Consider the following 25,458-nt stretch of genomic DNA (forward strand, 5'->3'; position numbering starts at 1 on the left):
GAATTTTTAAGGGCATTGAATTAACAGAGTTCAGCTTTAGAAAAGAACAAAATAAGATCTAGAGCTAGGTCTTTAAAGCCTGCCAATCAAGTCCTTCCAACTAAGTGCAATGCTAAGAGGAAGTCTTTTCCTGCTTAGAGAGCCTCATGTGAATAATTCTGAGTCTTTTGGTAAATACACAGTGGTTTAGCTTCCTCTCTATCAAGTGACTCTACAATGATGTGATTATAGAAAGTTGTAAGGACAGTTACAATTTTTTAAAAATTGAGAAAGAAGAGTGCTTCACTTGTAAGACAAATGCATGGATATTGTGATAGATTATGAAAATAGTCCCATTTTTCACCTCTCCCTGTGTCCTGACCCTTTGTCATGTTGCTTTTCAAGGCCCTCCAATTCTGAATCTGGGCTCAGTTATATGCTTCCCTTTGGCCAGTGGATATGGCTGACTGAGACAAGCAGAGATTTGAAATGGGCTTACACATTGAGCTTTTCTCTTGTGCCTGTGCCATTGCCATAAGACCATGCCTGGACTAGCCTGATAGAGGATGAGAGTCACCTGGAGCATGACTGAGTCCTCCAGCTATCATAGTAGAGGTCATTCCAGACCAATGACCAACCAGTTAGCCAGCTGATATGGGAGCAAGCCCAGCCAGGTCAGGAGAGCTGTCTAGTTCCTGCCCCCCACCCCACCTCCTGAAACATGAGCAAGAGACACTTATTATATGCCACAGAGGTTTCATGGTTTTTTGTTGTTTTTTTTCACTGTATTGGTCCAAGTTCTCCAAGAAGCAGATGCCAGCTGGGTGCAGTGGTTCATGCCTGCCTATAATTTCAGCACTTTGATGGGCTGAGGCTGGAGGATCACTTGAGCTCAGGAGTTCGAGACCAGCCTGGGCAACACAGGGAGACCTTGTCTCTCCCCGCCAAAAAAAAAAAGATAGAATAAAATGTACAGGGGATTTTATTAGGGACTTTCTTATGTAAGAAAATAGAGAGGGAGCTGTGGGCTAGGAATGCTGTCAGAAGGCAATGCAAGTCTGACCCCGGGTGAAGGAAACAGGGAAGGAAGGTTGAATGGAAATGTCCTAGACTGTCCTGCAATAGCAGGAAGGTGTAGCAAAGCTATTGGGGAACCTCAAGTGAAAGCCAGCTGTCAGAGGAGTTTTGAGCCTCCTAGGAACAGCTGAATCCCCACTGCATTCAGCCATTGGCTGGGAGCTGCTTGTGGGAGGCATGGCCTTGACACAAACATTGCAGTGGATTTCAGAGCACACTAATTGGTGAATTAGGCTAATTAGTCTGCAGGGTCTTTCTCATGGCTGCCACAGTTGCACTGCATTATTATGGGAAGACAACTGATATAGGCAGAGACTACTTACTGTAGAAGATTCTTAATATGAGCAGTACTGCCTCCTAAAGGACATTTTGGAAGTGTCTGGGGGAGTCTCTTAGCTGTCATAACGTTTGAAGGCCAGGGATGTTAGATGTCCTGCAATGCAGTGGACCGTCCTGCACAGCAAATCTTTCTGTGTCCTTTGCGGGTTTCCAATGAAATCCACAAGGGAAATAATCTGTTGAAAATTATCCGAGACAATAATCTGATTCTGTTTTATATAGAAACATCAAATATTTCTTGCTTAATATGAATATGCACTGAATTTCTAAGATTGCAATTGCTATGCATATTGAAAAATGCTTTGTTTGAAACTTTATTAAGTGTTAGTTACCTATTTTAGGAAATCATGCCAGAAAGCATCACTACTTGTGGTGTATGAGTCACCAATGCAGTGCTTCCGGGACAGTCTGCATTTGTGACAGTGGCCACCATGTGCAATGTGGAGCATCTGGCTCTGTTTTTGTTTATTTGTTTGTTTGTTTTTTGAGACAGAGTCTCGCTCAGGCTGGAGTGCAGTGGCACGATCTTGGCTCAGTGCAACCTCTGCCTCCCTGGTTCAAGCAATTCTCCTGCTTCAGCCTCCCAAGTAGCTGGGATTACAGGCACTCACCACCACACCCGGCTAATTTTTATATTTTTTTAGTAGAGACGGAGCTTCGTCATGTTGGTCAGGCTGGTCTTGAACTCCTGACCTCAGGTGATCCACCTGCCTCAGCCTCCCAAAGTGATGGGATTACAAGCATGAGCCACCGCGCCTGGCCTGGCTCTTTTGTTAAATTGCCCTCTATGATCATTCCTGGGCACTGATGATGAAACAAATTTTATTATATTGATTTTCTTGAAATTATGTGGTTGGTAGGCTGTTTTACTTAAGTACTTCATTTTAGGATGAAAGAAGATGCTAGGTCTCCCATAGCGCAGAACTACTCTTGTAGAATGGGGGTTAAAAAGCTATATAAAGATTATAAAAGAGAAGAGAAATGTACACACATGTTCATAGCAGCATTAGTCACAATAGCCAAAAAGTGGAGGCAATCCAGGTGTCTGCTGACAGATGAATGGATAAACAAAACAATCTATACACACTCCTTCCTCAGTAGCCCAAGATCACACTAAGCTTCACCCTTCGTTGGAAAACTGAGCACCAGATGTATGGAGAGGTGTCCGAACATCAGTCCTGCAGAGCCTGTCCTCTGAAGTCCTGGTTTCTAGTAACACCACCACTTCCCTTTTGCTCCCCAGTCCTAGAGGTAGTAGCTTCTCCCTTCGGTAATTAATCTCTGGTTTGCCTCAGCATTCTCTTTTTGCTTTTTTTCCCCGATACCCTAACACCATTGTAATCAATTACCTGTATTATATCTCTTCTGTTGGAAATTCCTAGTGTGATTTCTGTTTTCCTGACTGGACACTGACCAAAGAAACCTCTTAAAAATACACATTTCTCTGTCAGCAAAGTGGTGTGGTAGTGATGTTGCCTCTACCTGTACTCATAGGGCAGAATCTGGTATGGATCCCAATAGCAATTAGATTTCAGGCTCTATTTTCTACTGAAAGGAGCAAGAGCTCTTTGCTTTTGGGTTGTTTTGTTTGTTTGTTTCTTTGTTTATTTGAGACAGTCTTGCTCTGTCACCCAGGCTAGAGTGCAGTGGGAAGATGGCTTGAGCCCAGGAGTTTGAGGCTGCAGTGAGTCACGATCAAGCCACTGCACTACTATCTGGGTGGCAGAGTGAGACCATGTCAGAAGGGGAGGGAAGGGGAGGGGAGGGGAGGGAAGAGGAGGGGAGGGGAGGAGAGGGGAACGGGAAAGAAAGGAAGGAAGGGAGGGAGGGAGGGAGGAATTAGGTTTATAGATTTACAAGCTAATTTGATATTAATGAAAACATTAGTAACATCTAGCATTCTCCATACACAATAGCACTCCATGGGTGCTGAAAACTCACCCAACCATCCTCCTCATGATGGGCTGGGGAAGGCACCTAGGTAATCCTGTGGTGATGCAGGCCTCTCGGGCATTGACTGCTTCATCTCTGGGGGCTGCCTCAGGACTAATGTTCAGCCCCTCCCTGTTGTCCATAGCTGTCACTGAAAGATTGTCTGGTCCTTCATCCTGGTGGATGGATGTCTTTTCTGATTGGTTGGAACCAAACTCATTACTAGACACTTTAAATATCACTGGTTATTTCGGATTGTGGTCATGTTCTGTGCCATTTCCTTTGGTCTCAAAGTCAACACATGCTGAAGTTCTTTATCCTGACTTGAAGACTCCTCTAGACAGCCAACTCTACCACACCCCTGAGTCTGCTCATGGTTGTGCCAGAACTTCTGGATCCCTGGCCCTTCTGGGGATAACTGAACCAACAATGAGATCCTTTTTGCCCGGACGCTGTTTCACTTACCCTCCTATCCTCAGCACCTTGCAATTTGCTGGGGCATTGTAGACACTGCTGTATGATATAGAAGTCTGTTGAACAGTGGAGCAGTGGTGAAGTTGTTTTTTGAATGGTGTGGCAGTATAGAGTAGTGGTTTGCTGAATGAGACAGCAGTATGGAGTAGTGTGATTGGCATAGCAGTATGGTTTAGTGTTTTGTTGAATGATGTAACAGTATGGTGCAGAGGTTTGCCGAATGGTACAGCAGTATGATATAGGGGTTTTTTGAATGGCTTAGCGGTATGGCCAAGTTTGTTGAATGGTGCAGCAGAATGGTGGTGTGGTTTGTTGAATGATACATCAGTCTGATGTACAGGCTTATTGAATAGTGTAGCAGTATGGCATGGCAGTTTTTCGAATGGCTCTGCAGTGTGAAGTGGGAAGTCTGACATGTGTATATCTCTTTTTTGCCACTTAGGAGCCTTGTGATCTTGGGCAAGTTACTTAACCTTTCTGTGCCTCACTTTATATTCTGTAAAATGGGGGTAATGACGTCATAGTGTTGCTGAGAACCAAATGAATGTTGTGCACAAAATAATTAGCACAGTTCCTGATACATTATAAAATGCTTCATGAACATTAACTGAAACAACAATTATATAACAAAATTTGTTATTGTTGTGCATGGTTTAGTTTGTTACTTTAACTAGTTAATGTGTCAGAATAAAGAAAAACACACTCCAAGCTCTACTTCCATCTAAGGAAAAAGAATTTGAATTCTTGTTTACTATATGTTTGAATAATACAAAGAAGAATCCAAGCAAAACCTTGCTGTGTCATGGGGGAAGGTTAGGCATTTTCTGGTGAATTTTTCAGATCAAATTCTTGTTTTCTTTTTTCCTTTCTCTTGTACTCTGGTGCAGCTTTCCTGGATTCTTGCTGCTGTTGCTGAGTGCAGGGGAGTAAGTCACCATCTGCAAGAAGGCACGTGTAGATGAGATGGAATAAAAATCCAAGTGGCACTGTGAAAGGTCATTGCTAGTTAACAGGAAAAGGAATGGGCATTCGTCCCTGCTTGGCAGCCAATCTTGGCCCTTGGCAAGCATCCATTGTGAGTTTGGCAAGTGGCAGAAGTGGGTGGGTCATCCTGACTCTTCTCCACCCCACACCCTCCTCCCATGCCCAGGGCCAGTGTGAAGGTCACATGTCTTTCTTTTGAGTCATCCCCATGTTTAGGCTGCCTGTGTCCAAGCTAACTAGGGAGACTGACTGTCAGAACTGGAACAAGATCCCCACCTTGATATGAAAGGCAAAGGACTTCATTCAGCAGGAATGAGGAATGGTGAACTCTGCATAGGAGGCAAGATCAGCATCAACAGTGACACCACGTTGATAATATGTACCATGATAATGATGTGATGAGAATGGCACTTTCCTTCTGCGGTTTTTCTCCTCAAAACCCATCACCCTGTCTATTCATGAGAGAAACAGCAGACAAATCCCCATAGAGGGACATCCTACAAAATATACGACCAGCGCTCCTCAAAACTCTCAGGGCCATCAAAAGCAAGGGAAGTCTGAGAAACTGTCACAGCCTAGAGGAGCCTAAGAAGACATGATGGCGAATGTAGCGCGGCTTCCTGGAGGGGATCCTAGAACAGAAAAGGACATTAGGCAAAAACTAAGGGAGTCTGAATAAAGTGTGGACTTTAGTTAATAATAATAATGTATTGGTTCATTAATTGTGACAAATGTACCATACTAACATAAGATGTTAATAATAGGGAAAAGTGGCTGTGGGAATGTGAGAGCTCTTTGTATTATTGCCATCAATTTTATGTAAGTCTAAGACGAATCTAAAATTAAAATGTTTATTTTTAAAACTTTGCATAAGACAGGTCTGCAATACACCGTAGCCTGTTAACCCAGGTTGTCTCCAGGAAGCGGAAAGGGGTGCGGGTGGGGAGCTGCCACTTTGAGCCCCTACTGTGTGCAGGGTTAGGGGCTGGAGAGATTGAGGAGAATGAAAGGCACACGCTTGCTCTCACAGTATTTAGAGTCCAGCAAGGAAGGGCTTTTGATACTTCTGTATTATTTGAATTTTTCTCCCACGGACATGACCTACTTTCAAAATCTGATTTTTTTAATGAAAAAAAAAGTACAACATAAAGCCAAATAAAAGTGAGAAAGAGCAGAGTCTCCTTATAAATGTTAACATGGATTGGATGTGGTGACTTACACCTGTAATCCCAGCACTTTAGGAGGCTGAGGTGGGAGGATTGTTTCACCCCAGGAGTTTGAGACCAGCCTGGGCAACTTAGGGAGACCTCATCTCTACACAAATAAAAAATTAGCCAGGCATGGTGGCACATGCCTATAGTCCCAGCTACTCAGTAGGTCAAGGTGGGAAGATGGCTTGAGCCCAGGAGTTTGAGGCTGCAGTGAGCCACGATCAAGCCACTGTACTACAGCCTGGGTGACAGAGTGAGACTATTAGAAGGAAACGGAAGGAAAGGAAAGGTAAAGGAAAGGGAGGGGAGGGGAGGGGAGGGGAGGGAAGCACAGGGCCCCAAAAAATTAAAATTAAAAAAAAATGATCAGATTTCCTTGGACGCGCTGCTACCTATTCTTCGACTATGGTTTTTAAATTTCTTTTTAGGTCTAGACTAGAGTTCTGTCAGTTTAGAATGATGTTTCCCAAACTTACTTAATCTTGACCATATAATACATTAAAAATAATACAATATTGACAGAACAACAGCAGATATGCATATGCTGTAATGCAAACTTGTATTAAAGAAGGCCAGGAAAAGGGCCACCTAGATAAATTTCCTTAAGGAAAAAAATTCAATCAGAACATCTGCTATTTCACATGTTCTTATAAAACTTTTAAAATGAGTTTTTAATCTACTTTGTGTCTTTTATATATTTCTTGAATATTTTCTTTTAGAAATCACTTATCTCCATGTTGGAAACAGCATCACTGTGACCAAGAGGTGTATGAGGCACAGCTTTGGATCTATGCTTTCAGTGCAGTGTGTTGGGAAAAGTCCACTTTGCCCAGATACACTGCAGCCAAGGGACCAAGGATGCGAGCTGTATGCTGTGTGATATTTGTGCCCTCTTAAATTAGGCTACTTCGAATGCTGTTCATTGTTTCATTTTGGGCAATTTACAACTAGATTTTTTTTTTCCTTTTAGAAAGTTCAAGCTCAACTGCTCATCTCCACTTTAAAGTATTCTGTATTTGCATTTGGTTCAAATGTCATCTAGCACCCGAAGACCCTTCTTTTCATTTAAAGCTTTCTTATTTTAGCCATGGATCTAAGGAGAACAAGTTAGTGCCATATATTTGTTTAGTGTTCAACATGCATTGCTCAGTATCACAGATATTAAAACAGATGCTAAAATTATGTGACAAGGTACATATACATTAGAATTGCATTCGGCTGCATGTAACAGGGATCTGACACCAATGGTTTACCTAAATAGGGGTGTTTGTTTTCCTATGATAAAAAATTTGGAGGTGAGCAATCCAAGGCAGATGCAGTAACTCTATGATGTCATCAATGACCCCAGCTTCATCTGGATCCCTGGGTGACTATCCTTAACATGTGGCTTTTGTCCTCATGGTCACTAGTTGTCTACTGCACATCCAAGTGTCAAGTCTGCATCTCAGGCAGGAGGAAGGAGGACAAGGATAAGAGGCGAAACGTGCCTTCTTATCCACCAGAAAAACATTTCTCTGAAAGCCAACTTGGTAGATGTCCCCTTACATCTCACTGACCTAAATGCTGTTACGTGACCACTACTAGCTGCAAAGGAGCTGAGAAAAAACAAGTCCTGTAGCTGGTCCCATGGGCGCCTTGAACAAAATCGTGGTTCTATTGTAAAGGAAGGCAGAGAGAGTGAATGCTGTGTAGGTGTCTCTCAGGGCCGGCCACGGTCGGCTTACAAGGCATTTGGTAAACACTGCTCCTTCCTTGGAGTACAGAGCAAACGTCCTGCAGGGATTGTTCCAGCTCTTTCTGGTAAAGGCAGACTACTACGTAATTAAAATAACAATATTTTTCACATATGTGCTTTTCTAGAATAAATTTTGGTAGGAAAAACTAGCATTGGCATGTTATTTTCATGGAACATGTATTAAATTTCTTCAGAGTACAGATTAGGAAACTCCAGCCTAAGTCACAGAAATAACTTATTCCAAATGACAGCTGTATTTTATATTAAGAAAACCCAAAACTGGCCGGGCGCGGTGGCTCAAGCCTGTAATCCCAGCACTTTGGGAGGCTGAGGTGGGTAGATCACGAGCTCAGGAGGTTGAGACCATCCTGGCTAACACGGTGAAACCCCGTCTCTACTAAAAACTAAAAAAAAAATTAGCTGGGCTTGGTGAGCGGGCGTCTGTAGTCCCACCTACTTGGCAGGCTGAGGCAGGAGAATGGCGTGAACCCAGGAGGCGCAGCTTGCAGTGAGCCGAGATTGCACCACTGCACTCCAGCCTGGGTGACAGAGCAAGACTCTGTCTCAAAAAAAAAAAAAAAAAAAAAAAAGAACCCCAAAACTTACTTAAAGATTTCTTTAAATAAGTCTCTTAAATTTAAAAATCTAATTTAACTTTAAATTTTAAAATCTATTTATAGGCTGTATGCAGTGGCTCAATGCCTGTAATCCCAGAACTTTGGGAGGCCAAGGCAGGTGGATCACTTGAGGTGAGGAGTTTGAGATGCCTGGCCAACATGGTGAAACCCCGTCTCTACTAAAAATACAAAAATTAGCCAGGGGTGGTGGTGCACGCCTATAGACCCAGCTACTCAGGAGTCTGAGGCAGGAGAATCACTTGATCCCAGGAGACAGAGGTTGCAGTGAGCCGAGATTGCGTCACTGCACTCCAGCCTGGGTGACAGAGCGAGTCTCCATCTCAAAAAAAAAAAAAAAAAAAAAAAAAAAGAAAAGAAAAGAAAAGAAAAGGCCGGGTGCGGTGGCTCAAGCCTGTAATCCCAGCACTTTGGGAGGCCGAGACGGGCGGATCACGAGGTCAGGAGATCGAGACCATCCTGGCTAACATGGTGAAACCCCGTCTTTACTAAAAAATACAAAAACCTAGCCGGGCGAGGTGGCGGGCGCCTGTAGTCCCAGCTACTCGGGAGGCTGAGGCAGGAGAATGGCGTAAACCCGGGAGGCGGAGCTTGCAGTGAGCTGAGATCCGGCCACTGCACTCCAGCCTGGGCCACAGAGCGAGACTCCGTCTCAAAAAAAAAAAAAAGAAAAAAGAAAAGAAAAGAAAAGAAAAACCTATTTATATATCTCGGTGCCAAACCTGTTGTATCCTACTTAGGGCTACTAATTTTCATTTCCAAATTCCAAATGGATAAGTAGTAAAAAATTGTACATTTTCTGGATAACTCTTCTGAAAACAAAAATGATAATTTGTTCACCTGAATCTTTTTAGTATCCACTTCACTGTTTTGGCATTCTCATATGGTTTCAACAGTGTGTGATTTGACCTGAGAACAAAAATGACATCTTGGAGTGTTTTTGTTTACCTCAGTACTGACTTAGGTTTACAGATGGAGGCCTCTTCCTGCCACCATCAGTTTTTATTCTATCTATCTACACTCATCCACATCTGGAGTGAAATTAATCCTCTTTCCTGCACTCAATTCTAAATGATGGTTTTTTTTGTTTTTTTGTTTTTTTTTTTAGGAGAAAGTATCTTACTGTGCACAGGCCAGGCTGGAGTGCAGTGGTGAGATCATAGCTCATTGCAGCCTTGAACCTGGGCTCAAGCAATCTCTCCCCCAACCTCAGCCTCCCAAGTAGCTAGGGCTATAAGCAAGCAGCACAATGCCTGGCTAATTAAAAAAAAAATTTTTTTTTTGTAAGACAGGGGTCTTGCTATATTGCCCAGGCTGGTCTTGAACTCCTGGCCTCACGCAATCCTCCTGCCTCAGCTTCCCAAAGTGTTGGGATTATAGGCATGAGCCACCATGCCCAGTTGGCTTCATTTTTAAATGTAAAAAATAATGCCTGTTACTTACCAAGATAATACAAGCTTATTGTAAAAAAAAAATCACAAATATTTATGTCTCAACTAGCACAAGTTCCTTCTCATAGTAATTACTAACATTATTTATATTCTTGCAGAATTTTTCAATGCATATATATGTGATATGTAAAAATGTATACATAAAGGACATTGTTGGCTGTCTATATAACACCTACCTTTGTTCTTTTCGAAACAACCCCATCTTGTTCAGGAAATCCAAGCTAATTCCTATGCCAAAGGCTGGTTTAACAGAGGGCCCACAATGCAATTCTGACCTTTCTTCCTCTGCTGGATGTCACCTTATTTGAACTGGACACTTAGAACCATGACAGCCATCTGTATCTATGAGGGAGTGAGCCAGAGAACCAAGCTGACATGTTGAATGTGGACTTCTATAAGGGCATGATGGCAAACATCCTCATTGTTTAAGTTAAATAAGCCATGGTTTTCTGTGTTTTGCATCTGAAAAAAATCTTAATTGATAGACTATATTTGTCACCATTATAGAAGTGAAATGTCATTGTCTAGGTTGATCAGTTTGTCCCTGTTTGCATGGGGCTTTTCAGGTCTCAAAACTGAGAGTCCCATATCCCAGGAACCTTGTTAGTCCCTAGAAAACCTGAACCATTTATTGCCCCTACATTATAGATACTTCTGCAACTTTTATTTCACTTAATGTATCTTGCATGTTTTTCATATTAATATGTAAAGACCCACATTGTTACTTTGGGGCTTTATAGAATTCCTTTGGATGGATCATTTCACTAATATACTTTTTTTTTTTTTTGAGATGCAGTCTTACTCTGTCACCCAGCCTGGAGTGCAGTGGTGTGATCTCGGCTCACTGCAACTTCCACCTCCCGGGTTTAAGCAATTCTCCTGTCTTAGCCTCCTGAGTAGCTGGGACTACAGGTGCCCACCACCACATCTGGCTAATTTTTGTATTTTCAGTAGAGACAGGGTTTCATTATATTGGTCAGGCTGGTCTCCAACTCCTGACCTCAGGTGATCCACCTGCCTCAGCCTCCCAAAGTGCTGGGATTACAGGCCTGAGCCACCGTGCCCCGCCTCATTGATACACTTTTAAATTAAGCTAACCTATTCTTTTTGTCAGCAATATTGTTCCCTGTTGGTTTTAAAAGAAGAGTTAGTATAAGCACTCAGATCTCAACTCTTTTTTCTCTTTGTATTCAATATTTTATAATAAAGTGATCTTTGAGTAGGCAAAAGAATACATAAAATGAACAAAGCCCTTAGAGGCTCTGTTTAGTGTTTTAACATGCAGTGTCCTCCTCAGCCTCACTTAGCAGAGCTGTTCTGTGCCTTCCCTCCACCTTAGTTCCGGCTATCACTTTCTCTTTCATTTGTCCTATCCTCAGGGACTTTGGGTTTGAAGGAAGAATTGGCCGATGCCACATTGGATACAGGGTATCCAGTCCTGCATCTCACTCCAAATGATGAATGCTTTCAGTCTTTTAAACTTGAAATAAATTTGCTGGGATCTAGGTATTAACTAATTTTGAAGCATCAGGTATCAGAACAGACCGATTTTCTGAGTAATGATTGGTTCTAGAACATTTTGTTCTGTGTCAGAAAATTTTCAGAATTACGCTTGAGAGACAACTTTGTTTTGGCAAGTTGAATAATGTATCAGTTAGGATCATTTTTACCATGAGAAATAGAAAACCCATTGCAGGTTGGCTTAAGATAAGAATTTTTACTGTCTCTCATTACAAGAAGTCTGGGGGTAAAGGTAGTCCTGGGCTTAGCTCAGAAGTTCAGTGATACTATCAAGGACCTTGGTTCTCCCGATCTTTCTGCTCTGCCATGTTCAGCGATTGGCTCTTGGTTGTAAGATGGCTGCAGCATCACATACTCATAGAATGGCATCCCCACACAGAAAAAGGAACTGTGCCTATCATGTTCCCTTTTGAAAGTGAGGAAACTCTTCCCCAAAACCCTCTTGCAGACTTCCCTTGTTATGCCCAGACCGTTTATTCCCCAAAGAAGACCACCAGAGTCCAGAGTCAAAGCTAAGCAGCAAGGATCTTTATTACAGGTTCGAACCTGGAACTCTCCCTCGCTCGTGAAACGAGACGGGCAGGAGAGCTCCCCCACTCAGCTCCGAACAATGTTATATAGTCTAAGAAAAGTGGGCATAGAGTTATTATACAAATCAGATATATGATTGGCTAGTGTTTGAACAAGGCGATTTGGCTAACTATGATTGGTTCCTGCCATTTCTGATATTTTGGTTCAAACTTTGAGGCGGGAGAGCAGGTTTATGGCAGCAAGAGTTTATCTTACTTAAACACGTCTTGTGACCTTGCCTCAGAACTTACAAAATCTCTGGTATGTGCAAAACAAAATCTCTGGTACGTGCAGAAAACCAGGTACTCACAGAACTTACGAAATCTCTGGTATGTGCAAAGATTAGAGAGCAGAACAAGGGTGTAGCGGGTGGGGGGCGGGTACACATCTATCTTTGTGTCCTTTCATTTCCCCCTTCTCATAAGTAACTGGATGTCCAATCTTGGATTTCCAGAGTCTTATAATATAGCCTCACTTTCTGGGTGCAGGAGAGGCTGGTGATGGCTACGGAGGACCATTAGTTGGATGGTATCAAACCTTTCTCTGACAAATTGTAAAATTTTATTTACCACACAGGGGCCTATAGTGAATAGAAGTAGTAAAGACATTAGGGGGCCTAAAAGGGGTGCCAGAAGGGAAAACATTGAAGAGCTCCACCAATTGTTAGCGGCTGTAGTGAATTGTTGCTTTTTCATTTCTAAGCTTAGTTCGTGTAGGCGTTGGACTCTTTCCTCAACTAACCCTGACTCATTTATATAGAAACAGCATTCTTCTTTGAGGAACATACAGGTACCTCCTTTCTCAGCCGTGAGTAAGTCTAAGGCTCTGCGGTTTTGAAGGGTGACCTGTGCTAGGGAGGTGAGCTGCCGCTGAAGGGAGGCTAGGGAATAGGCGGAGTCTTCCATAGCAACAGAGAATTGTTGTAACAGCTTGTCGTTTTCTATCATGGAGTGTTGTAGGGCCCCTCCTGCTAACCCCGCTGCGACGACAGAGGTGGTTAAGGATATTCCGGCAATTAGTGGTAGAAAAACTGCTCGTCTATGTCGCGCAGTTTTAGTTGGGGCGGTCCCTGCCCAGCCTATGAACTCTGCCGGGGTTAGCAGTGTCAGTCGGGGAACTAGGGTAACAGGGATACACAACTGTCCGTCAGAGATGCTTTTGGACAGAGTTTTTAACAGAGTCATATTACACCAGAAGAACACACCAGGGGGAGCATATATGGGACTATTAGGGTATGTAGCCGATTGGTTACAGAGGCTGTTGCTAAATGCCGAATAACAATAGGGGTATTTCTCTTGGTATGGGTCACGGTACAGGGCCACATCGGGTATCGTGACTATCGATGAGTTAAAACCTGTATAGTTTGTGGGAGGGGAGGATAGAGGAACAGCCATTAATGGTGGTCTTCCTAGGGTTGCACACATAAAGCAAGAGGACAGGTCGCCTAAACCAGTGAGGTTGGCGAATGCTAGCCCTTCCCGTAATAGAGTTAGCCAGGAGAAGGGCTGCAAGTCTTGTGATAGCTTGGTTTCTTGCCTGTGGATTTGTGTGTGGATTAAGGGTTGAATCTGGACTAGACTTCTCCACAGATATAAATGGCTACTGGGCCAGGTACTAGTTGATGAGTAATATACTCCCCCATGTTGTGGGGTTGTCCACCGAGAGTCCCATGGGTCTCTAATTATCCAAGTGTAAGTGACGGGAGACTCAGTTTTGTAAAAATACCACCCTTGTCGTTCTCTCCAGTATCGGACAGAGTGCGTCTTACAGTAGCTATATGGGCAACCTGCACTCTGGTGCCACCAATAATTTTTACAATTATATTCAGTTTGATCATATTCAAAACAGATCATGGGTATTGCTGGTTGGGCAATCTGGAACCTAGTGAAATTGAGGTAAACTATAGTATTACACCCTGAGGGGGGGCAGTCTGCGCTAGCTAGCAGTTTACCCGCTTGGGGGGTTTCCCCGGGGTGAGTTTTGTTCTCATAGAGCCAGAACCTCCAGACATAGGGATTAGACGGCGCAGCAGTGAGGAGAGTCAGATGCATAAGGCATAAAAGCATAGGTAAGCTAGACATGGTTACGGCTATGGGGATGACGGCGCAGGGTTAGCTTTAAGGGATTGTTCTTAGCTTTGTCTATAGTCCATGTAACCGGTGCTCCAGACGGCTCAAGAAGGTCGGATGTTGGGTCCACTGGTTTGACGTGTGTGTAGTGGATCCACGAAGCGATGCCTTCTACTTTGAGAGCGGTGGGAGTAGTCAGGAGTACTTGCAGTGGTCCTTTCCACCTGGGTTGAAGAGTTTCTTGCCGGTGGCGCTTGACTAGGACCCAGTCTCCCGGCTGGAACGGATGAGGCGTCGGCGGAGGTCCTGCCTCGTACAGTTCTCGTAGTCTGGGCCAAATTTCCTGGTGAATTTTCTGTAAGGCTTGTAAGGAGAACAGGAGCTCAGAGACATTTTCAGTTTCAGGTTTGAGTAAGTCATCTTTTAGACTGGGGACCAGGGGTGGGGGTCTGCCATACATGATTTCATATGGTGTGAGGCCTAGTCTGTAAGGGGTATTTCGGGCCCGGAACAGAGCGTAGGGGAGAAGTACTACCTAATTAGCACCAGTCTCCATGGTCAATTTAGTTAAGGTCTCCTTCAGAGTCCGATTCATCCTTTCTACCTGTCCTGAGCTTTGGGGCCTATAAGCACAATGTAATTTCCAATTTGCCCCCAGAATGGAAGCCAAATCCTGACTTACCTTAGCAACGAAGGCTGGTCCATTGTCTGACCCTATTTGGACGGGAAAGCCATACCTGGGGAGGATTTCTTCCAAAATTTTCTTTGCTACAACCTGAGCAGTTTCTCTCTTAGTTGGGAACGCTTCTGTCCATCCTGAAAAAGTATCTCAGTCTCTGACGTTACAGCCGCTCCTGCATACCGCTGGCCTTGGTGGACGTAGCTGCTGCCATCAGTGAACCAGGTGAGTTCTGTGTCGGGGAGCGGACGATCTTGCAGGTCCTCCCGCACCCCATGCACCTGAGCCAGTATCTCAGTGTAGTCATGGGACGGGGCATCCAAGTCTGGATTTGGCAGCAGTGAAGCAGGGTTTAAAGAGGTTGGGGGCAGAAAAGTTATTCTGAGGGGTTTTAACAGCAGTCCTTGATAGTGGGTGAGCCGGGCGTTACTCATCCATCGGTCCGGCGGCTGCCGGAGGACGCCTTGAATGGCATGCGGGGTTATAACGCGCAACTCTTGCCCCATGATAAGTTTATCAGCGTCTCGGACCATTAGGGCGGTCGCCGCGATTATCCGGAGGCAGGGTGGCCAGCCAGCAGCCACTGAATCTAATTTTTTTGACAAATAGGCAACTGGCCTCTGCCAGGGGCCTAGGTACTGTGTTAACACGGCTTTTGCAACACCCTTACTTTCATCCACGTATAAGTGGAAGGGCTTGGAGACATCAGGGAGCCCCAGCGCGGGGGCTGATAACAAGGCAGTTTTGATTTGCTGAAAGGCCAGCTCAGCCTCTTCCGTCCAATTGAAGGGCTGCCGTTCCTTTGTTGCCTGGTATAGGGGCTTGGCTAACTCAGCAAATCCGGGTATCCATAACCTACAGAACCCTGCCGACCCCAGGAATTCTCTCACTTGCCGTGTTGACTGGGGTCTAGGGATGCATAGGACTGTTTCCTTTCGGGCTTTGGTTAGCCAGCGTTGCCCCCCTTTTAATAGGTACCCCAGATAAGTTACCTCCGACTTGCAGATCTGAGCCTTTGTTGCTGAGGCTCGGTAGCCTAGCTCCCCCAGAGTCTTCAGGAGGTCCTCAGTCCCTCGAACACAAGTTTCCGGGGACCTGGCCGCTATTAAGAGATCATCAACATATTGCAAAAGAGTTATTTCAGGGTGTTGCCGCCAGTACTCACCCAGATCTTCATGAAGGGCTTCATCGAACAGGGTTGGCGAGTTCTTGAACCCTTGTGGCAGTCTGGTCCATGTTAGCTGACCGTTGATGCCCCTCTCAGGATCCGTCCATTGAAATGCAAAGAGTTCTTGACTTTTGGGAGCCAGAGGAAGGCTGAAGAAAGCGTCTTTTAGATCAAGAACGGTATACCACTGTTTTTTGGGATGTAAGGCACTCAGAAGGGTGTATGGATTGGGCACAGTGGGATGTATGTCCATGACCCTTTTATTAACTTCTCTTAAATCCTGTACTGGCCTGTAGTCCGTACTGTTGGGTTTACGAACAGGTAACAGTGGAGTATTCCAGGATGAGTGGCAAGCCCGTAGGACTCCCTGGTCTAGGAGTCGGCGGATATGGGGCGTAATTCCTTCTCTTGCCTCCAGGGGCATAGGATATTGCCGAACCCGAACCGGGTCCGTCCCTGGCTTAACTTCCACAAATATGGCAGGTCGATGTTTAGCTAGCCCCAAGCCCCCAGTTTCTGCCCACGCTTCAGGGAAACGCTGGAGCCAAGAGTCAATTCCCTGATCGGGGGGCTTTTGCTCTTGATGGAGTCGGTACTCATCTTCTAAGGTGACAGTCAGGATAGATATTGGCCTGTTTTGGGAATCAGTTATCTTGGGCCCTTCTGGCTCAAAGTGGATTTGGGCCCCCATCTTTGTCAGCAAGTCCCTCCCTAGTAGAGGGCAGGGGCTCTCTGGGATGACTAGGAAGGAATGGGAGACTTTTCCCGTTCCTAAGTCTACAGTCCTCTGGGTTGTCCAGGGGTATTTTTTGATGCCTGTGGCCCCGTGCACCCAGGATGTTTTCTTAGATATTTTTCCAATTGGTTTGGTTAGGACTGAGTGTTCCGCCCCAGTATCGACCAAGAAGCGAACTGGGGACCCCTCCACTTGCAAAGTTACCCTGGGTTCGGGGAGGGGGTCCGAACCCCGTCCTCCCTAGTCAGAGTCCTGGGTAACGAGTACGGAGGTAGGGTTAGCTGGTCTCCGTTTCTTTGGGCAGTCTTTAATCCAGTGGCCACGTTCCTTGCAATAAGCACACTGATCTTTTTCTAATCCTTGCCTAGGGCCTTGCTTTTTCTGCTTTCTGTTTTGGCCATTTCCTGCCTGGGGGAAAGCTGCTACTAAGACTTTGGTCATTTCTTTGGTTGCCTTGAACTGTTTTTCTTCTGGAGTATCCCTATTATTATAAACTCGCTGGGCCATCTGAAGGAGGTCCTGAATCTGCTTTCCCTCTAAACCTTCTAATTTCTGGAGTTTTCTTTTAATATCTGGTGTTGCCTGGTTTACAAAGGACATTACTACCGCTGCCTGATTTTCCGGTGCTTCCGGGTCCATAGGGGTAAACTGTCTGAAGGCTTCCATTAATCTCTCTAAATACACAGCGGGGCTTTCTGTCTTACCTTGTAACACAGAATATACTTTAGCCAAATTGGTGGGCTTGCGAGCTGCAGCCCGGAGACCCGCCATTAGAGTCTGGCGATAAATGAGCAGTCATCCCCTACCTTCTGCCGTGTTGTAGTCCCATCTGGGCCGGGTCAAAGGGAAAGCCGCATTAATGAGGTCAGGATTTGCAGTTGGCTGGCCGTCATCTCCTGGAACCAGTTTTCTGGCCTCAACTTGGATTCTTTCCCGCTCCTCCGTTGTGAACAGGATTCGGAGGAGCTGTTGACAGTCATCCCAGGTCGGCTGGTGAGTAAACATGACACTGTCTAACAACGAGGTTAGATCTTTGGGATTATCTGAGAACCGAGCATTTTGGGACTTCCAATTGTATAAATCACTGGTGGAAAAAGGCCAATACATGAGACGGGAGAGCCCGGTATCATCGAGCAATCCTATTTCTCTGAGAGGCAGGGCTACAGTGGAGTCAGGGAGTCGGGAAGCTTGGTCCCGCTGTACGCGGCCTCGTGTTCGGCCGGCCGGCCCCCCCAGGTTACTTTCGCTCTCGGCTGCTTCCGCTTCTTGGTTTCCCTCTACGGAAGCACCACCCTGGGGGACTGGGTCCTGCGGGATAAGGTGCGGATATGGTGGGGGAAATGTGGGTTCTAACGTTAGGGGGTCCTGGCTGTCCGGCAGCACAGGGGCCGAGGGAGCAGAGGGAGTCTTTTGTCTTGTAGGTCGCGTTACTAGGACTTTGCAGGGCTCAGGGGTGAATGGAGTTATCCAGGGTGGTGGGTTTTCCACAAGATCCTGCCACACTAGAATATAAGGAATTTGATCAGGATGTCCTGACTGCCCTGGCAGGAAAATCTTAGTTTTTACCTTAGTAATAATAGAGAGACAGAAAGTTCCTTCGGAGGGCCACCCTACGCCGAAAGAGGGCCACTCCGAACGGCAGAAAGTAACTAGCTTTCCCTTCTTTAGTTCTACGCTTAAGTTACGCCCCCGAGCCTTCACATCCTTAAAATTGGTAACAAGGAGTGAGAGCGGCGTGCTCTGGTTGTTGCCCATCTTTGGACTGCTCCTACAAAGAGAAGGGGGGACGAAAATGAGTGTGAAGCAGAGGGGAGTATCCGACAGGTCCGGTCCTGGAAGGGGAAGAAAAGGTTTTATGTTTCGTTTTGGGCTTACACTTAACACTTAACAATAACGGACAGACAGTAATAACGATGAGCATTCGCGAGCGCGTGTCGGACTTCCGACCTGAGTCAGACGGGGCAACCAAGGATGGAGGCCCCCAGATGGGCACGGGGGAACGTCTCCCACCAGTCCCGAGTGGCTGTTTTCTAGCGCGTCCGCCAAGACCGTGCCACTTACAGAACAGACCAATACAGATTACAGATTACGGATTTCGCGAAATTTCAGGGAGACAGACAGAGACAAAGACAGAGACAGTGACAAAGCCGGCTTACCTACAGATTAAGATCCGTTGACTTGGGGGTCTGGTGGGCTTGGGGGAAATCCCGGACGAGCCCCCATTTGTTATGCCCAGACCGTTTATTCCCCGAAGAAGACCACCAGAGTCCAGAGTCAAAGCTAAGCAGCAAGGATCTTTATTACAGGTTCGAACCTGGAACTCTCCCTCGCTCGTGAAACGAGACGGGCAGGAGAGCTCCCCCACTCAGCTCCGAACAATGTTATATAGTCTAAGAAAAGTGGGCATAGAGTTATTATACAAATCAGATATATGATTGGCTAGTGTTTGAACAAGGCGATTTGGCTAACTATGATTGGTTCCTGCCATTTCTGATATTTTGGTTCAAACTTTGAGGCGGGAGAGCAGGTTTATGGCAGCAAGAGTTTATCTTACTTAAACACGTCTTGTGACCTTGCCTCAGAACTTACAAAATCTCTGGTATGTGCAAAACAAAATCTCTGGTACGTGCAGAAAACCAGGTACTCACAGAACTTACGAAATCTCTGGTATGTGCAAAGATTAGAGAGCAGAACAAGGGTGTAGCGGGTGGGGGGCGGGTACACATCTATCTTTGTGTCCTTTCACCCTCATATCTTATTTGCTCCACTCACATTCAAGTCTTTGTCCAAACAATCACTCAGAAATCCAGGAATGAGAGCTGTGATAGGCTCAAGTCAATCAAGAACCACCCTCTGCTTCCCTTGAGGAGCATCAGAACATGGCGCCTGGCAGGAGGAGGAGAACAACACCAGTGGCCGGGAGGGAAGTGCCAGGTGAGAGTGAGGATGGGCTGTTGGATAAGCAACCAATAGTTTTTGCCAATGGGACAGCTCCCCGAACTTTACCGGGTTATATAATTGCAAACTCTCTCAAGTCGTGTTTCAGTTATATTATGACTTATGGTCTTCATTTAAATGGGATAACTAGGAGGGTTTTTTAAAAAAATTATTTTGCCTTGATTGTTGATTCTTTAAAGGAAAACCACACTAATTAGCAGCAGCAGCAGCCGTCCAAGCCTTGGTTTCCTTATCTGTAAAAGGAGCTTAGCAAACCTTTACTCTGAAGGTTCTGAGAGGACTGGAATGATACACAAAACTCTTAGGACAGTTCCTGACACTTGGTGAGCATCGTGTAAATATTTGTTATGTGAATTTTTGATACAACTTCGAAATAAGCGATCTGGTTTCCTAACCTGCACCATTCTGATAAAAATAGCAAATTACTGTATAATGGTTTACAGGTATCTCATTGTTATAAAGTTCATTCTGAAAGATGGCTGGCAAATACACCTCATGGAAATCAAAACTATTTCACAGAATGAGTGCAGCTGGGCTCTAACACAGGTCAAATTACTGTTCCCTTCCACTTTGCTTCACTTCCTTTAAAAAAAAAAATTATTTGTAGAGACAAGGCCTCCCTATGTTGCCCAGGATGGTCTTGAACCCCTGGGTTCAAGTGATCTTCCTGCCTTGGCCTCCCTGAGTCCTGGGATTACAGGCATGACCCACCATGCCTGGCCTGCTTCACAGTATTTTCTAGTTTTGTTTTTTTTTAAATACACTTTAAGATGCTTATCATAGGCTGGGCGCGGTGGCTCAAGCCTGTAATCCCAGCACTTTGGGAGGCCAAGACGGGTGGATCACGAGGTCAGGAGATCAAGACCATCCTGGCTAACACAGTGAAACCCCGTCTCTACTAAAAAATACAAAAAACTAGCCAGGCGAGGTGGTGGGCGCCTGTAGTCCCAGCTACTCGGGAGGCTGAGGCAGGAGAATGGCGTAAATCTGGGAGGGGGAGCTTGCAGTGAGCCGAGATCCGGCCACTGCACTCCAGCCTGGGCGACAGAGTGAGACTCCGCCTCAAAAAAAAAAAAAAAAAAAAAAGATGCTTATCATAAAAAGGGGACTATGGTAGGCTGCATAGTAGTCCCCCAAATATGTTTGAGTCCTAATCCCAAGAACCTGTGAATATGTTAACTCATATGACAAACGGGAATGAAGGCTGGAGATGAAACTAGGTTGCTAGACAGCTCACCTTAAAAGGGGGAGCATAGCCTGGGTCATCCAGGTGAGGTCAGTGCAATCACAAGGGCCTTAAATGAGGAAGAAGGAGGCAGAAGAGTGAGTGTCGGAGCAATGTGACGGGAGGAAGACTTGACTGGTCATTGCTGACTTTGAAGCTGGAAAGGGGCCACAGGCCAAGAAATGTGGGCGCCTCCAGAAGCTGCAAAAGATAAGCAGATGGATTCTTTCCTAGAGCCTCCAGAGGGAACACAGCCCTGCCCACACTTTGATTTTAGCTCAATGAGACCTGTTTTGGACTTCTGACCTCTAAAACTGTAAGATAATAAATTTATGTTGTTTTAAGTCTGTAAGTTTAGTGTTAGTTTTTTACAGCAGCAATAGAAAACGAATGTAGGGAACATTGTAATTTCAACTCAGTCAAAAATGACATTTAAGAACCCCAAATACCCTTTTGTGTCAAACCTTGCCAAACAAAAAGGCAAATACTGAACAGCTGAAACACTTGTCACACTGCTGTGATTATGGGGGTGTGACTGGAATCAAACTTCCCTTCTGCATCAGGATGCAGGGTCTGTTGTGGTCCTGAAAATACATCTACAATGAAAAGGCATAAATAGGATGTCATGATTTTATTGAAATATGGCCACATGATGGGGTAAAAGCCAGGGATATTGGCCAGTTTGCTTAAAAGAAGCAGAAAATATTAACTGGTGCATATCAGCAAAGGAGGAAACAGTAAAATGGTATGCAAAAACAAAGGAAAGAATGTCTGAACAAATGGTATTTTGGAGCCATTTAGTTTCAGGGAAAATAGGCTTACATTCTCGCCTGCTGTATTTATGGCATGGACATTCAAAGTGATGACGCATCCACATCAAAAAGGAGCTGAATAGGTTTGTTTTCTTTTCTTTACTCTTTTCTTCTTCTTCTTCTTGGTTTTTTTGTTTTGTTTTGTTTTGTTTTGTTTTTTAATTTGAGATGGAATTTCGCTCTTGTTGCCCAGGCTGGAGTGCAGTGGCGCGATCTCAGCTCACTGCAACCTCTGCCTCCCCGGTTCAAGCGATTCTCCTGTCTCAGTCTCCTGAGTAGCTGAGATTACAGGTGTTCGCTACTACGCCTGGCTAATTTTTGGTATTTTTAGTAGTGACAGGGTTTCACCATGTTGGCCAGGCTGGTCTCGAACTTCTGATCTCAGGTGATCTGCCCGCCTCAGCCTCCCAAAGTGCTGGGTTTCTTATGGTATACTTAAGATGGCAGGAGAATAGGCAAGACATTCCTTGATTTAAGTTTATTTTTAAGCCTTAGGGCTTTAAAAGAAGCAAACCTCAGTTTTCCAAATTACATCTCACATCATATCCCCCCTCCAAGTAAGAGACAAAGGAGGCTTGCTTGCTAGGGTTGGGTTTGTGATCCCACACATCAGTGGGTTCAGTCTAGTTTGGGGTTGAGGCTTAGTCAAGTTCTGGCTTCCGTCCCTGTGTTCTGTGCTCTGTGGGCCTTCCAGACACTTGTGTGGCTGCCTGGCCCAGGTCAATGGAGTCTGTCCAGTGGTGGGGGACTTAGTGCAGGAAGAGAGAGAAAGCCTCAGGTTTTGTTCCTGTCATCTAATGTGTTACCATTAGTAATTTAGACTTTTCTGGTAATGGGATGTAATTCCAAGCAGAGCGTTATGTTGACCAGGCCTTATATTTCTTTACTTAGCAGTTGTAAATGTCAATGGGATTTTTAGCTGATAGGTTTGTTTGTTTGTTTGTTTGAGACAGGATCTCACTCTGTCACCCAGGCTGAAGTGCAGTGGTGAGACCTTGGTTCACTGCAACCTCCGCTCCCAGGTTCAAGCAATCCTCGCATCTCAGCCTCCCTGAGTAGCTGAGACTACAGGCACACACCATCATGCCTGGTTAATTTTTGTATTTTTTGGTAGAGACGGGGTTTCACCATGTTGGCCAGGTTGGTCTCAAACTTCTGACCTCAAGTGATCCGCCTGCCTCAGCCTCCCAAAGTGCTGGGATTACAGGTGTGAGCCACCATGCCCGGCCTAGCTAATAGGTTTCTATATTCCATTGTTGATGTTTTGGTTCTTAGCTCCTCTGAGGAATCTCTGTGAAACATCTTTTAAATTGTTTCAACTATTATCCCCTTATTATCAGTAATAATATAAGATGATTTGGATAAAGGTCCATCTTAACCTATTTTTTGTTACTTAATTATCTTATCCCATTCCTTATTGCATGTCAACATCTAGAGTTCCCTAAAACAGCAAACTCTTAACCACTTTTTAAATATGTCCCACATATCAAAGCTAATAATAATAATGACTACCTTACACTGGGACCTTACACTGGTGCCTACCATGTGCAAGGCACCATGTTTTATATGGCTTCATTTCCCCAGCAATTTTATGGGATAGACACCTTTAAGATCGTTCTATATGTGAGAAGAAAACTGAGTCTTGGAGAGAATCATCAGCTTGTGAAAATCACAAAGCTAGTAGATGTCAGAGCCAGGATTTAAATCTAGCCCATCTGACTCCAGATACAAACTCTTAACCACTCCTGCTAATGTGCAGAACTTATCTGGGAGCTTATGAACACCTGCAAACTAAAGTGGATGGGGCAAATCCATTTCTACCACCATCTAGTGGAGGTTCCTAGAGCACGACAGAATTGTGTTTCCCTCTGCCCCTGTTCCCTCTTCTGCTCTGCGTCTGCTTCCCTGGCCAGCGGCTGCTGCCTAGGGCCTGCTGATCACCACCTGCATCTTGGGGACTCAACTGTTGATAATTGCCGGGAACTGAACTGTAGCATCTCAGTCCAGGAGCTGGTGACTCAGCAAGTCGCCTTACCTCCAGCAAAGTCCCCTGGGTCACAAGACCAGGCTTTCTGAGAGGCAGGAACCTGGGTGTCACTAGGGCAGAGTAAAACTGATGGGGTAGCTGCATGCATGCCCTTCCTACTGCCAGGCCCTTACCCCTTGAGTCAGCAACTCTTCCTCCTAGGAATGTCTATGTTGAACTGGCAAATGAACGCAAAATTGCCCATCCCAAGCAAACCAGGAGTGGTGAAGCAAGAAATTTCTGTCCTGTTGTGATGGCTAATACCGAATGTCAACTTGATTGGATTAAAGGATGCAAAGTATTGTTCCCGGGTGTGTCTGTGAGGGTGTTGCCAAAGGAGATTAACATTTGAGTCAGTGGACTGGGAAAGGCAGATCCACCTTCAATCTTGGTGGGTGCCATCTACAGCTGCCAGTGTGGCCAGGATATAAACATGAAAAGGCTAGACTGGCTTAGCCTCCCAGCCTATATCTTTCTCCCACACTGGATGCTTCCTGCCCTCAAACATCGGATTCCAAGTTCTTCAGCTTTGGGACTCAGACTGGCTTCCTTGCTCCTCAGCTTGCAGATGGCCTATTGTGGGGACCTTGTGATCATGTGGGTGTGAGCCACCACGCCCAGCCTAGCTAATAGGTTTCTATATTCCACTGAATAAACTCCCCTTTGTATATATCTATCCTATTAGTTCTGTCCCTCTAGAGAACTCTGACTAATACACCTGCCATATGAATACCTGTATAATATCCTCAATTTTGCCTCTTCACCCTAAAGCCTAAATTATTTGCTATCTGGTCCTTTATAAAAAAAAAAAGTTTACCTACTCCTGCTTTACATGATATCATGGAAGTTCTGGCATTTCAATTTCGCGTCATGTAGGCCATACTTTGATCCACAGGTCAGCCAACCAAGTGAATGGTTAAAGCCGTTCCTACCAAGCCCCTCAAACTAACATTGACTCTGGAATCTCTGTTTACTGAACTCATATCAATAAATTTAATCTGATCCAATTTTATACTCCTTCCACCCTGATCCCCACACCTTTAAGATCCATTTCCATATATCCCAGGTTTCTGTTGATGTGAATTAATAAGATTATGTAATTCTCTTGGTGTGTATTATACTTCCTGAGTGGGGTCCAGAACAGGAGAAAGCTCTGCAACAGGTCCAGGCTGCTGTGCAAACTGCTCTGCCACTTGGGCCGTATGACCCAGCAGATCCAATGGTGCTTGAGGTGTCAGTGGCAGATAAAAATGCTGTTTGGAGCCTTGGGCAGGCCCCTGTAGGTGAATCATAATAGAGGCCTCTAGGATTTTGGAGCAAGGCCCTGCCATCTTCTGCAGATAACTACTTTTGCTTTGAGAGACAACTCTTGGCATGTTACTGGGCTTTGGTAGAAACTGAACATTTGCTATGGGTCATCAAGTCACCATGCGACCTGAACTTCCTATCATGAACTAGGTGCTTTCTGATGCACCTAGCCATAAAGTTGGGTGTGCACAGCAGCATTCCATCATCAAATGGAAGTGGTATATATGTGATCGGGCCCAAGCCCCCTGAAGGCACAAGTAAGTTACATAAGGAAGTGGCTCATATGCCCGTGGTCCCCACTCCTGCCACCTTGCCTTCTCTCCCCAAGCCTGCATCAGTGGCCTCATGGGGAGTTCCCTATGATCAGTTGACAGAGGAAGAGAAGACTAGGGCCTAGTTTACAGAGGGTTCTGCATGATATGCAGGCACCACCCAAAAGTGGACAACTACAGCACAACAGCCCTTTTCTAGGACATCCCTGAAGGACAGTGGCAAAGGGAAATCTTCCCGGTGCCAGAACTTTGAGCAGTACACCTGGTTGTATACTTTGCTTGGAACGAGAAATAGCC

This window comes from Macaca mulatta, chromosome 13 (genome assembly GCF_049350105.2).
Source record: "Macaca mulatta isolate MMU2019108-1 chromosome 13, T2T-MMU8v2.0, whole genome shotgun sequence".
In the NCBI taxonomy this organism is placed as follows: domain Eukaryota; kingdom Metazoa; phylum Chordata; class Mammalia; order Primates; family Cercopithecidae; genus Macaca; species Macaca mulatta.